General features: G+C 38.3%; 1 long non-coding RNA gene across 2 annotated transcripts; it reads right to left on the bottom strand.

The window, feature by feature from the left end:
- Positions 1–3,011: 3,011 nt before the first annotated feature.
- On the bottom strand, positions 3,012–7,362 carry LOC132672166 (uncharacterized). 2 transcript variants are annotated; one of them, XR_009607391.3, is made up of 5 exons: positions 7,275–7,362; positions 6,137–6,229; positions 4,975–5,267; positions 4,237–4,306; positions 3,012–3,918 (listed from the first exon to the last, which is right to left on the bottom strand). It is a non-coding gene; the product is annotated as an uncharacterized LOC132672166 (long non-coding RNA). The 2 variants fall into 2 exon arrangements; XR_013557091.2 differs by lacking the exon at positions 4,975–5,267.
- Between the last annotated feature and the right edge of the window lie 3,324 nt (positions 7,363–10,686).

Here is a 10,686-nt window from a genome sequence, read left to right as displayed (position 1 = left end):
AAGACATCTCATTTCAAATACTGTTGTCACTAGCTTTGGGTTCTGACAATCACTTTGGACCATTCATGACTTCTACTAATTTATGTTGACTGTATTTTGCCTAAATGCTTTCCCACTGTGAGCATTCGGAGTTACTGAACATGTGCCATGTGCCCAGGCTCATTGTCTAGTGGAGGAGACAGCCCAAAAGCATGATTATGAACAAAGGAGTGTCAGGGTAGAGGTAGATTCAGATTGGTACAGAGGCACAGAAGAAGGGAGCAAGCAGCTGCTGGGGCAGAGGTGGGTGATGGATGGGGTTGGGGGTGGAGTGATGGGTGAAGAGGTGGGAAGAGGGGAAGGTGTGCACTTAGTGGGAAAGCAGATGGATGGGCATTAAAGGAATAAAACAGTGGGGTGCCTGGGTGGCTCAGTTGATTGAGTGTCCAACTCTTGATTTTAGTTCAGGTCATGATCCCAGAGTCCTGGGATTGAGTTCTTAAGATTCTCTCTCTCTCTCTCTCTCTCTCTCTCTCTCTCAAATAAATAAAAATAAAAATAAAAAAGAATAAAACAGCATATACAAAAACTCAGAGGCCTAAGGATGTACAAGAAGGTCAGAGACCATTAAGTTTTGTGGAGGGACAGAAATACTGTGTGTATGAAGTGAGCAGAAAGGATTGTGTGAAGCTAGTGGTTAGAAATGAGGGCAGAAGACAGGGCCAGACTGTAAAAAGGTCTGCAGAGGAAACTGAAGACTCACAAGAAGGTTGTCCTCAAAGCCCATGCCTGACAGGTAAAACCACCTTAGAATGAGATTCTTTTGACATCTTGCTAATGAGACTTCTTAATAGAATTCAAGATTTATGCTTAATTTCATTTTCTAATCAATTGTGTTAGAACGAGTTTCCACAGCCCTTTCAGAGGAGCCGGCAAACTGCAGACTGTAAGACCTCACTACGCCTGGCTTCTTAGAGGAAGAAAGCTGAACAAACCAACTGTTAAAAAGACCTTTGTTAACTAACTCGGGAACATAGGGGAATTGATAACAGAGCTGGAGAGGCCCACAGCCAAGATCCTGGGAGAGACTCCAGGAAGGGCAGTCCTCTAATAGGTTGGGGTTTTTTTTTGTTTTGTTTTGTTTTTTTCTTTTAGCATAAGGCCATACTTGCCCAAGGCAAAATTACTAATGCAAACAGTGAGCATGTGCGTGGGCACTCATGATAGATGGAGAAATTCAACATCAAGCATGTCTGTCTAAGCATCTTCAAGCTGTCTAAACTAACAGGATACAAAAAACTTATGCAGGCAGCCCTGGAGCACACAGGTTCTGACATGTCCCTATTCAGTTATGCTCATAAATGCCACCAGCAATCTTGAAATGGTCAAATATTAAATTTTGAGTTAAAGCCATAATTCACTAGCAAGTTTTATTCTTAGAGCAATTTGTTTATTTTTACTACCAAAAAGTTGAACCCTAGGTTACGAGGAAACTAAAGCTAGGGAAAGTTTTCACAGTAACGTTTAGAAATGCTTTGGAAAGAGATCAAGGTATCTCCACTTGCCTTTGGTGGACATTTGTGCCTGGGAAGCATTCACCTCCCTTTCATCTAAAGACTCCTTTAGTGCATGTCCTATATCCCATAGCACATGGTCTTGGTGGATGGTCAACAAAGGTGTCCTACCAAGGGTATGTGACAGACCAGTCTCCTTTCTGAAAACTAAGTATCTAGTAGAATAATAGAAAATAGCACTGGTTGGAGTTTTCTCCTTCCCTCTCCCTTCCTACTCCCTCTCCCTCTCTCTCCAGACAGTCCCTCTCTAGAGTATTCATGGTGTTACATTAGCCAGGTTTAGGTTCTTTGCTTGCAACCAAACAATCCTAAATCATACATTGTAGTCCATGCATCTCTGTAATCTTGTGATTCTAGTTTAATGGTCAGAAAGGCAACCGCAAGGGAAAGACTGTCAAGTCTTTGGGACAAAGACACCAAGTTTATAGCTTTATGCAAAGTTCATTAGAATTTCCGAGTTGCTTCAAAATGGTTTGAGAGGAGAAGGAGGCAGATGGTAAGGACTGGGTGTGGAATGGAAAGTTCTGCAAACATGTGCTAACAGAGGTTCTCTCGGGTGCTAATCCAGGTTTTGAGAAGCATTATGGGCAAACCACAGCAGGCATGTGGGGAGGGCAATACCATGGACCAGCTGAGTCACTACTGAGACCAAGGTAAGGGTAGCAGCAATAAGGTGGAGTCCATTCACCAAAGTGGCATTCTGGAATTATTCAGGACAATATCAGATGGATGAGGCAGAGTACCCTGGAGCAGCCACCCACAGCAACCAGAGGACGCGCGGCAGTATTTGCTGCAGCAAGTAGCAGCTGCTGAGGGCTACTGGAACCGTCCTGTCATTTCTGACATGGTATCCCCGCTGGCAATTTTCCCAGAGAATGGCAGAGTTCTAAGGCAAATGCAGGTGCCTTGGGTGGGTCAGGGGGGCTCTTCTGCATCACTGCTGTTGCCCTCCAGTGGCTAGGAGAGATTCCAACCTCAGGACTTTTCTGGTTCCTCCACAACCCACATGTCCAGGCTTACAAACAGCAAGATTTCCTTGCACCTCACATTCTAGATTTTTTCTCTATAAAGGGAAGTAATACAGCACAGTGGACCTGGAGTTTAAACCCTGCCTTTCCTGCCACCACAATAAAGTCCAAAGGACTTTATAGTAGGTATATTAGTAGGTATCTCCTAGGGTTGTTGTGAAGGTAAATGAGATGATGCATACCCAGGAGTTAGCACAGAGCCCACACACAGTAAATGCTCAACGATGTTAAAGAACATGCCCACAAAGATGCTCACTGATGTGACTCAGAGTAACTCCAGCTCCTTCATTGTTACTTTCAAAGCCCTATAACATTCTGCACGAGAGAAAAGCCTGCTGCTGTACCCTGAACGCCCTGCGACAGTCAAGTGGCCCTAGAAGACATCTACTGCAGGTGGAGAGGTCAGGAGGGGATTTGGCTCTCGCTTCAAGAAGGGGGAAGGGGAGTGAGCATCTGGCAGCAAAGTCCCTTGAGGCCAAGTGGCAGCTGATTCACACAAATGGTATTTGGATCTAGGCGAGGGGAATAAGAGAGGAGCCTTCCCCTGCCTCCCGGAAACTGACTCCTCTCCCATCATCTCAGCTGCCATCTTTCATCACTCGGGCCTCCCCCAGATGTGGCAGCCAGCTTGCTCACACAGAATCCCCTCCCACACCAGCAGCATGTTGAGACTTTGCTGGCTGCCCAGCACTCATAGGGGCTGGGCTCTGGTCCCTTGTATGAAAGGCGGAGAGCTACAGCAGAAAAAAAGTGGGGATGAGGGAAAGGACTAAAAATTGTGGGGTTTTTTTTTAATGCATCTGGAGAAAAAAATATACCTCACATGTAGGTAGTTTGGGTACTGTGGCAAGAAAAAATGCCCATGTTTAGCAGAGACTAGGACCCATATTCACAGAGAAAAATCAAAGGTTGGGACAGCTAACAATGCAGAAAGGCAAAATTCTTCCACTTAAACAAGTGCTCCCAGTGAGTCATGGTTGGGGCAGCGTTGGCTCCAGCATCAGTGAGACAATGATGTTTAGCTGCACACAGTGGGAATTAATTGGTTTCATTCAAAGTCACAGTGTAGCCACAGAGGAAAAAATTAATCTTCATTTAAGTATTACCACTACATTTTTCAAAATACAGAAACTTTTTTTTTCCTCTGTTCACATGCAGTTGTTTTCACATGAGCGAAATCCCACTTGGAAATTGTTCTGCCATCACACAACCCTTCTGAAAGTGGTCCATGGTAAATTAGTGTTGTTGAATTCCCACCTCATTCTAAAATGTTTTCTGGAAGAACTTCAGCACTCATTTCCAGTGGCTTCATACATGGACTCCAATACCAATGTTCACTTTTGGTGCATGGATGGGAAAATAAATGCTATTATTTACTAGGAGTCCCAGACCCCGTGCCTAGCATTAGAGGGTTTGCCTAATTTTGCAGATTACAAACATTAATCTCAGAGAGGTGACATCACAGATCTGGGATTCAAACCCGCCCTAGTTCTCTGATACTGTTATGTGACCTTGATAGAAGGTCATGTTCCACAGCTCCAGTCTTTATATTACTGCCTCAATGGCCAGAGTATCCAGCACATATTAGATTCTCAATAAATATTTATTCTTGGTCATCGGTTTTACTTCTTTAGGTAGGATGCACCTGAACTTACCTCCTCCTGGGTATTTTATCTTAGGCTAACCGAAGTAAAGCACTCAGCATCTGTAGTTCTCTCCAGAATTCTAAGAGTAAGATTAGAGTATAAAATGAGAATTATATAAAAAACACCAAATGAACCCTATTTATTGGTTACTGAGAGAAGTAACAAAACTTGTGAATTCACATTGCTACTTGGTTGTCCTAGGTTTCTTCATAGCTTTTCAGTAGTCTCAAACATGGGAAGGGAAATACACGGAATTACTAAGGATGAGGAGAACCCAATGGAGAACTATTGGGTCTAGATGGTGGCTGGCTGCAAGCATTGGGATGCAGGTGCCAGCCATCCAGGTATCCGGTCATTTAGTTGCATGTTCTCCTTCCAGATGCCAGCACAGGCATTAGAGTCTCTTCCCGCCTCATCCCTGCCCATATCTCATGGCAATCCTAATCCTGTTAGGATGAAAATATTGTTACCCCTTTTTACAGATGAAATAACTGGCTTAAAGGACTCAAATAGTTTGTCCAAGATCTCAGAGCCACTGAGTGGCAGAGCTGGGTTACAACCAATTCCCTCTGAGCTCTTAGACTATTAGCTAATACCCTGTTCCAAATAAAACCTTATCAAAATTACACCTCAGGAACCTTCCTGGCTGAGATGGGTAATGACCTACAGAGACTGCATTTCTGATCCAAATCAAACTTAGGCTGAAGGAGACAAAGCAAGGGCCAAAAACAATGATTCATTGCCTACCTTGTGAAAGATGATAGTAATTCTAGGTCAAAGTCTAATGAATGGATGTCTGCATAGCAATTAGCACTGCCAGGCACCCTAGCTGGCAGTCTTGGCAGAACGGCCATAGATTGTCATAGAAACTGGACTTCTCTCTGTCCCAAAGAGGAATCCACTTAGCTGGTCCAGGACAGAGCAGGCTGCTGCTGAGGGCTACACTTCTCTCCCAAGCTGGAATTCTGCTCCTTTAATATCTCCCCAGAGAGAAGCAACTCAAGAAGTTGGGGGAGGGGGACCACAGCAAGACAGGATAGCTGTCTATGAGTATATTAGTAAAAATATACTAGTAAAATGTATAAAAAATATATATTTATATAAATGTTTGTAATATATATTTTATGTATTATATGTTACAATATATATATTACTTTATAATATATAAATTATTATATATTTTATTAGTATATAAACTAATATAATAATATATATTAAATTATTATATTAGTATATAAATATTAGCATATAAGCTATATTATTATACTAGTATATAAATATTAGTATATAAAATAATAGATCATATATAATATATATTTATGTAAAATATAAATTATATGATTATATAAATATATAAATAAAATATAAAATATATTATATATAAAATATTATATATAAAGTATAATAAAATATATTACATATAAAACATATAAATTATACATGTTATTATATTACATATTATTACATATAATATTACATATTTTTATTATAAAACATATAAATTATATATATTATATAAAATATATAAATTATATATAATATAAAATATCTACAAAATATGTATTTTATATATAAAACATATATATAAATTATATATAAAAGATATATTATATATAAAATATATAATATAAATATGTATCGTAAAATAAAATTATATGTTATATATAAAATAAATATATTATATATAAAATACATTATATATTATATATAAAACATATTATATATAATATATAATTATACATAGTTATTTTTATTTCTTTATTTTATTATTAATTTATTTATATATTTATAATAAAATATATAATACATTATATGTAACATATAAAATTATTATATATGAACTAATATATTAGTTTATATATGAATATATAACATATAACCAATTGCTTTGAAACTTCAGACAACTCACACATGTCTTCAAGGGCAGCTTCTCAAAAACTACCAACTTTGTTCATGATCTCCCCTGCTGCAAGATTCCTCATTTATAGTCAAGATGACAACACTAATGGAACCAAAGAAGATATCCCATTAACATTTTGTCGTATCTATAAAATGTCTGAGTCTTCCTAATCCCTTAAAAAATTTTCAAGCAATTTAATCTAGCATTCTAGTTGAGCCATCAGTTATATACAAAATCAACATTATATCTTTTACCATTATTTACAGTATGTGACATTACATTATAAATCTACCTTCTATTTTACGGGGAAGGTAAATCCTTCACTCCCTGTGAAGTGAAGGATTTAGGGAAGGAAACTACAATTTATAGAATTCCTAGCATGAATTGAGCATTTTATTTAATCTACATGACACCTCTATGAGATACTTACTATCTCCATTTTACAGGAAAGAAAATGAGATTCAAAAAAGTTAAATAACTAGTCCTACATCTCACACACAGTGTAGAGCTGAGATGCAAAGTCAGGGCTGTGGGACTCCAAAACCTCTGCTCTTTCTGCCAAATTTCACATATATTTATTCTACTTTGCGTGCATCTGTATCTGGGATTACTCTTCAATAAACAAATTATAGAAAAATTCCAAGATTTAAGCTAGTCAGAATTCAATTAATTAGAATTTTGAATTAAATTATTCTTCCTCTCCCATCCCCCCAATTCTCTGCTACCAATGTGTGGGAACAATAATTAAATAGTGACCAAACAACCATGATTGTTTTTAATCCTTAAGGTGTTCCATAGAGTAAGATAAAATTTAGCTCATCATCCTAAACCAATTCCATTACACTGCTGGGCAGGAATTGTTGATATGAGCCCAAGGCATTATGAGATTCTAAATTATTGAAGTAAGATTCAGTAAAGTTCAGAATATACAACTTAGGCAGGGAACGGACTGATGAATTTACCAAAGATTTTTGGTAGCAAGCTGAATGAAAGATAATTCAGGGGCGGCAACGGGGGCTATCGAAAAACCTTTATTTCATAGTTCCTTGAATGTGTCAGTTAGTCTATGTAATTAAATGCATTTTAAAAAGAACCCCTTATTTCCTTCCAAAGGCCCAGATTTTATCATGTGGATGAGCACAAGTACTGTGAGCAATGAAGCAAAATGCCTGGGTTTGAATCTCAGCTCCATCACGACAGCCTCCAGACCACTGGCAATGCCTTAACTCTTCACATATCAGATTCCCTGCCAGTGAAATAATGGTAAGAATAAGTTAGAGTAAGATAATCCCTAAGTCCCCATCTAAGGGTATGTATTAATTCCATAAGTATAAGTAATCTTACAGACACAATGTTCCAGTGTTTGGCGATACCATCTTGACATTATCACTACCATCAATATCACATATTTATATTTTAAAGCACCTGTCATTTTAGATATAGTCAATACAAAGAAATGACTCAGCCCTGTCCAAGGAGATCACAAGGGGAAACATGACATACACACAACTGCAGAAGGTAGCCCAAGGAAAGCACCAATGATTAGTGTGCCCAGGAAGCACTATAGGATTTCCCAAGAATTATTTAAATTTTTTCATGGTTTCAGTAGTTATGTTGAGACAAAGATGATGATCTATGGAGCACTCCTTAGCCTCCACATTGGATGTGAGACTATACTTGATATTTCGTCTGCATCTCCACCTCGTTGTGAAAAGCACACATATCCAGACTAGTAACTACACACAATCAGAAGCAAATAGCTATATGCACATAGAGACCCTGCGTGAGAAATGTAAATAATTATGTACTGAACATTCATACACATTTGCTTTCAATTTGGTACTGAGTGGGCTATAGAGGTAGAAAAGAAAAGACCCTGTCCCCTAGGATCTCACTATTTACTGCACTTATTCAGGAAGACAGAAATATAAACAATTGCAACAGGTGCAGTTAACAGTGGTCCTAACAATAATGCTCTGGACTGTAAGAAATGTGAAACACTGCTGCCTGAAGAATCTGGAAAGAATCTGGAGAGAAAAGATAGGACTTTATCTGAGCTCTCAAGAAAGAGCAGGACTTTGACAGAGTGATGTATATGCAAGGAAGCAAGAAGACTTGTGCCTTCAAGTTGCAGCAATAGGTCCTAGACTCTGTGTCATGATCGCTGTGGGCCAAAATAAGTAAATCCATATGACTGCAGCAGCAGGTACTTGAGGAATTCAGTGAAAGTCAAGGTTAGAAGTAAAAACCAAATCCACAGACCTTCCCTTCATATTGAGTAGCAATGAAGAGCATGGGACCTAAAGCCAGACTTTATGAGTGTGAGTCCTGACTCTAGGTGACCCTGGGCAAGTTATTTAACCTCTCTGTTCTGTTGTGAGTGTTAAATGAGTTTATGTGTGGAAGTTAAATGAGTTTATGTGTGGAACAGTGCTTGGCACTTACCAAGGGTCATATAAATATTTGCTACTCAATACACAAAGGGGAGCCACTAAAGGTAATGAAATTAGCATGCGAGCTGGTCTACTTACAGTTATCCTTACTGTGAAGTGGCCATATTAAGGGGCTGAAAAAGTAGTTTGTAGTTGTAATTGTATTGCAAGGTTTAGAGGACTATATATTTAATCCATATAACTAGTTAATGAGTCTCTCAGCCTTGGGAGCTCTCAGCTTCTCTGGATTCCAAAGACATACCATAGAGGATAGTTCACATTCTCAGGAACTCCTGGGATTTGGAAGGGGCATTTCCTTTCATTAAAACAGTCAGGGTAAGTGCACGCTTTAAAATGAAATGATTTTCCTATTTCTCATTTACTTTTCCATTATTTTTATTAGATTTGCTTGGAAAATACTAATGTATTGGAAAATAAAGATTATGACTCATAAAAAAGAACATAAGATGTCTAGGCAGATTGGCACACATGATTCTTTTAAGAGATGCCAAGGGCATTTTCTTCTTAAGACAACCAGGAGCAACAGGCTTAAGGATATTCTAGAGATTGTATCTATAATTATAAAGACACTCTTCATCCCTCTGTTCTCTATGCACAGGTGACCAAACTTAAAGAGAAAGGACATTGTCACAAAAAGGAAGAAAAGAGAACTTAAGGTTAGAATTGTCTTGGAAGGCTCCAAAAATGTAATTTTCTTTCCTTTGAGGAATAGCAAATATAGGTATTATAATTCATAAGGGTTATTCCTTTAGAAAATTCTGAATCAAAATCCCATTATTCTCATCATCACATTTTCAACAAGAATCGAATTTCTGGATTATGTAAATTTTAACCATAAACTCTGCTCAAAGTTCTGCAGGTTGGGAAAAAAAAAAATAGTAAGTAGGGCAGCATTTCTATTCCATGCACTGAAGGAGGCCTGGAAAAGGAAGCCAAAAAGCCATCGACCTCCAGGAACTATAGCAAGGCAGTATGACCTAGTTGTAGACCCAGACACCTGGCATTCTGTTCCAGTCTTGCTACTATTGGGGCCACATCATTTATTAACTTCCCTGGCCCTGGTTTTCTTTCTCTGTTGAAATGTATATTAATGCAGGGGATTTACTATTGTGGTTATGCTCTTGTTGCTTTGGAAATACCAAAGTAGTCAGGTTGGTTCTCTCTCTCTTTCTCTTTCTCTCTCTCTCTAGTTCCTATTTTGCTTTATAAAGGCTCAGACTGGCAAGACGTTAGATTTCACATATACAGTTACAAATATGTGTGTATGCATTTATGATGAAAGTATACCATATATGGTGATCATATTTATCATTACCATGGCATATATATATATATATATATATATATATATATATATATATATCGTATATAATCATTTTGTAGATGCTTAGGAACCATGCTTCCTCTATGTAATGTTATTGTCTAAATGTTGAGGAAAGATCATTTTACACCAGGGAGCATTGATGGGATGACAAGGTCCAGCCCCTTTCATCTCTAAGATAACTTTCTAAAAACTTCCATTGATGCAGATTAAGGGGGTTCTTCTCCTGCAAAAGTCTGCCTAGGGAGCTACGGCATTTCCCTTATGTTTTCTGGGCTCCCCCTGCTCCATGAGCTCCTCATCAGCAGTGGTTCTCAAAGAGAGCCTCTGCACCAACAGCATTAGCATCAGCATGACTTGAGAACTTGTTAGAAATGCAAATTCTCATATCCCACTCCAGATCCACTGAGTCAGAAACTCTAGGGGTGATATTTTCAGAAGCCCTTCAGCTAATTCTTATGAATGCCAAAGTTGAGAACCTCTGTTTACAGTTTTAAAATGCACAACCAGACATTTGGGGAATACAAGAAACTATTACAGGGGAATAATAATCTGCTGGTACAAGTCATATACCAAGTATGTTATTACAGTGCATTCTCTTCAAATGTTATTGTGGCATCCTCCATTTAAAGCCAAAATTTTGATACAATTTTATTCATAGTTTTATTTCATTTCTTAAGTCAAGAAACATTTATTGAGCCCCACCATGTGCCAAGTATTGGGGGGATAGAGATTAAAAAGACACAGTCCCTGTCCTTAGTAACGTACATTCTCCTCTAGTAACC

This window comes from Panthera onca, chromosome C1 (assembly GCF_046562875.1).
Source record: "Panthera onca isolate mPanOnc1 chromosome C1, mPanOnc1 haplotype 2, whole genome shotgun sequence".
Lineage (NCBI taxonomy): Eukaryota > Metazoa > Chordata > Mammalia > Carnivora > Felidae > Panthera > Panthera onca.
This window is presented reverse-complemented; position numbering and strand designations above follow the sequence as displayed.